Raw genomic sequence first — 4,615 nt, 5'->3', positions numbered from 1 at the left:
CCTGCATTTTCCTGCTGCCTGTGGCTGAGTTCCTAGGAGACAGGACTGAGGGAAACCAGACTTCAGATTCTAGAAACATATATTATCTGGGCACCTGTCCATCTACTTGATATGAGGAGAAATATTTATGTGTCTGTCTGAGTGTGTGTACAGATGTTTGTATGTATGTATGTATGTATGTATGTATGTATGTATGTATGCTTGTCATTTTTTAAAAAATACAGTCTCGTCTCATGTACGGCTGTCTGTCCTGGCACTCTGAATGTAGACCAATTCTGCTTGGAATACACAGAGATTCCTTAGCATCTGCCTCTCAAGTGCTGGGAATAGAAGTGAGTTCGAGGCCAGCCTGGTCTACAAAGTGAATCCAGGACAGCTGGGACTACACAGAGAATCCCTGTTTCAAAAAACAAACAAACAAACAAACAAACAAACCAAGAAGCGAGCCCTGCATTGCCTGGCTGTCAGGGTTACTTTAGAAACAGGGTAGCATGTAGCAGGCTGGCTTCACACTTTCAGTGTTGATGAAGCTGGCCTCAAACTAGTTCATCTACCTCCACCTGCAGGATATTGGGATTACAGGCTGACACCACTATGCCTCGTTTTGTAACTTAGTTTTAACTCTTCCTCGGGCTCAGGTGAGTTGTATTTTAGTGGCTCCCACTTTCACTGTATGAAGTAACACCTGGAGTCCTAGGTATTGACTTCACATTGAAAAACAGATTTTTTTGCTAAGAGTGGGTTTTTTGGGTTCACCAAGTCATGAGCCATATAAATTTATTTTTCCTTTTTTTTCTTCTTTTTCCCCCCTGACGCATGGTCTCTGTGTGTAGCTGTGGCTGTCCTGGACTTCCTTTGTAGACACTTTCTCTTTACTATGTTTTAACTGATAAATAAAATCTGCAACAGTGTGTGTGTGTCTGTGTGTGTGTGTGTGTGTGTGTGTGTGTGTGTGTGTGTGTGTGTTGAGCTGTGAATGTCAGTGCTGCTGTGTACATCAGGATAGCTAGCCTGAGAGTTGCCAGTTCTTCGCCCTCCACCTCTGATGTCCAGAAGTGCTTGGGTCACACATGGATCCACACACTGTATCCATGTGTATATTGGTTCTGAGGACCCCCCCCCCCACATTGTGACTTTTCCCAGTTCCCTCTTACTGTTTTACTTTAAAACTTAATTGTATTTGGACAATTTAATGTGTGTGTGCAGGTAGTTTGATTTCAAGTGTTCCTGGATATCAGAAGAGCATAAGGGGTCCCTGAGTCAGAAGTCTTAGGTGTTGAGAACCACACGAGATTCATTTCCAAGAGCAAAATACGATCAATACTGGGGCCATTGGAGCTAAACATTGTGAACAGGTTCATATGTGAGCTGGGGACAGAACTGAGGTCCTCTGTAAGAGCAGCCGTGGCTCTTAGTCGCAGAGCCATCTCTACAGTCCCATGAAATATTTAATGTACCCTTAAAATAGATTTAGCCAGGTGGCATTGGCACAAGCCTTTAATCCCAGCACTTGGGAGGCATAAGCAGGCAAACCTCTGAGGTTGAGGCCAGATTGGTCTACAAAGTGAGTCCAGGACACAGAGAAACACTGTCTCAAACAACAACAACAACAACAACAACAACAACAACAACAACAACAACAACAAAAAAGACATGTGTCACCACTTGTTTTCTCTTTCTCTCTCTCTCTCTCTCTCTCTCTCTCTCTCTCTCTCTCTCTCTCTCTCTCCCTCTCTCTCTCACATTCTCCCTGGCACTCTTCTTTCTTTTTTTTTGTTCTTTTTCTTTTTTGATGTGGGTGAGACAGAGTCTCTCTCTCTCTCTCTCTCTCTCTCTCTCTCTCTCTCTCTCTCTCTCTTTCTCCTTTTTTTTCCGAGACAGGGTTTCTCTGTGTATTCTGTCCTGAACTCGGTTTGTAGACCAGGCTGGTTTTGAACTCCCATAAATCCACCTGCCTCTGCTGGGATTAAAGATATGCACCACCACATGCACCCACCTGGGGCCTGGGTGGGAAACAAGCTCTAAAGCAGTGAGCTCTACTTCCAGAATTACTGAATTTTAGATAAAACTCCAATTCAGCCTAGAATTAGAACTGGCTGCCTTTTATCCCAGCCCTAGGGAGGTAGAGGCAGATGGATCACTGTGAGTTCAAGGCCAGCAAGGTCTGCAAAGTGACTTCAAGAACAGCCAAGATACAGAAGAGCCTTGCTGGAAAAAATGTAAAAACAAGCTCTGTGAGTTTGAAACCAGCCTCCTCTACCAAGCAAGTCCAGAACAGCGGAGGCTACACAAAGAAACCCTGTCTTGACAAAACAAAACAAAACAAAACAAAACAAACCAACAATAACAAAACAAACAAAAACCAATTGCAAAAAACCCATCAAGCCAAACCTGGTTCTGTAGAGTTTGCAATGGAATAGATTTATCCTCCTGGATTAGGGAGGGTTTGGGGAGTGGCCTGTTGATGGAGAAGATAAATTGCCAAGTCCTGGAAGGAGGAGCTCACAGTCTCTGAGGATCCAGAGCGCACATCCCAGCCAGGAACAAACCACAGGGAGACAGGATGCTCCGTGAGTAAAGGGCAGGAGCCAGAATTGGGGTGCAGATGGCTGTGGCAGTGACAAAGACGTGAGGTGTTCTCCTTCTCCTGGGGTTCCAAGCTAGGTCTAATGGGGGCCACACATTTCTTTTTCCCTAACCTTGTTGACTTCTGGTAGTGTGTTGTAATTTTCTGTTTCTTTTTCCTACTGAGTCTAGAGCCCATGGCTTCACCTGTGTAAGGAGGATTCCACGGCTGAGCCATGCTCCAGCTCTCTGCTCAATATTTTAACTAATACCAGTATGTGTCTGTGAGTGTGGGATTTTGAGTGTTCCCGGAGACCTGAAGAGGGTGAGGGGTTCCTGAGGTCCTCTGTAAGAGCAGCCAGGGCTCTTAGGCACAGAGTCATCTCTACAGTCCCATGAAATATTTAATGTACCCTTAAACATATATTTAGCCAGGTGGTAGTGGCACATGCCTTTAATCTAAGCACTTGAGAGGCAGAAGCAGGCAAATCTCTTGAGTTTGATGCCAGATTGGTCTACAAAGTGAAACCAGGACACAGAGAAATGGTGTTTCCGAACAACAAAAAGCAAAAAAACAAACAAACAAAACAAAATCATGTGTCACCATCACTTATTTCCTCTTTCAATCTTTCACATTCTCCCTCCCTCCCTCTCTTTTTTCTTTCTTTCTTTTTTTTGGTGTGGGTGAGACAGAATCTCTCTCTCTCTCTCTCTCTCTCTCTCTCTCTCTCTCTCTCTCTCTCTCTCTCTCTCTTGTTTTTTTGAGATAGCATTTCTCTTTGTAATCTATCCTGGACTTGCTTTGTAGACCAGGCAGAGTTTGAATTGAAATAAATCCACCTGCCTCTGCCTCCAAGTGCTGGGATTAAAGGCGTGCACCACCACACCTGGCTCGGGACACAGTCTCTATGTAGCCCTGAGTACCCTAGGACATCATTTGTAGGCCAGTCTGGCCTCAACATCTGAGAGATTCACCTGCTTCTGCTTCCTGAGTGCTGGCATTAACCATGGGTGTCACAATGCCCTGCCAATTTACTAGAGGACTGTGTGAAAGCAGATTTCAGATTCTGGAAACATATATTATCTGGGCACCTGTCCATCTACTTGATATGTGGATAAATACATATGTATCTGCTTGTGTGTACATATGTATGTAAGTATGTATGCTTGTGTGTGTGCATTTTAAACTAGAGTCTCGTGTAGCCCTGTCTGTCCTGGAACTCTGTATGTATACCAATCCTGCTTGGAATACACAGAGATTCCTCTGCATCTGCCTCTCAAGTGCTGGCATTAGAAGCGAGCCCTACAGTGCCTTGCTGTCATGGTTAATTTAGAAACAGTGTAGCATGTAGCAAGGTGGCTTCAAACATTCAGTGTTAGTGAAGCTGGCCTCAAACTATTGGGATTCCAGGCTGACACCACCGAGCTTTTTTATGTAACTTTGTTTTAACTCTTGTTGGGGCTCAGGTGAGCTGTATTTTAGTGGCTCCTGATTTTGCTGTATGAAGTAACACCTGGAGTCCTAGGTATTGACTTCACCTTGAAAAATAGATTTTTTTGGCCTAAGAGTGTTTTTCTGGGTTAAGTATGTCATGAACTTCTTAAATTCATTTTTTACTTTCTTTCCTTTTTTTTCTTTCTTTTTCCCCTGAGGCATGGTCTGTGTTTGTAGCCTTGGCTGTCCTGGAACTCAATTTGCTGAGATTAAAGTAGTGCGCTATCATAAAACTCAGCATTTTTGTTTTTTAATTTTATTTAAAAAATTTTAAATGTTCACAACTTTAAAAAAAAACAAGATTTTCTTTATTAAGTATACAGGCCTCTGCCTGCAAATACACATGATGGGCAGAAGAGGGCACCAGATAACTTTATTGATGATTGTGAGCCATCCTGTAGTTGCTGAGAATTGAACTCAGGACCTATGGAAGAGCAGCCAGTGATCTTAACGTCTGAGCCATCTACCCATCATTTTCTTAAAATTTTTTTAATAATTCAACCCAACAAAAAGAAACTCATGTTTTTGGGAAATAGCATTTAAGGATAGAATGCT

Source organism: Acomys minous (assembly GCF_964271855.1).
Source record: "Acomys minous genome assembly, chromosome: 20".
Lineage (NCBI taxonomy): Eukaryota > Metazoa > Chordata > Mammalia > Rodentia > Muridae > Acomys > Acomys minous.
This window is presented reverse-complemented; position numbering follows the sequence as displayed.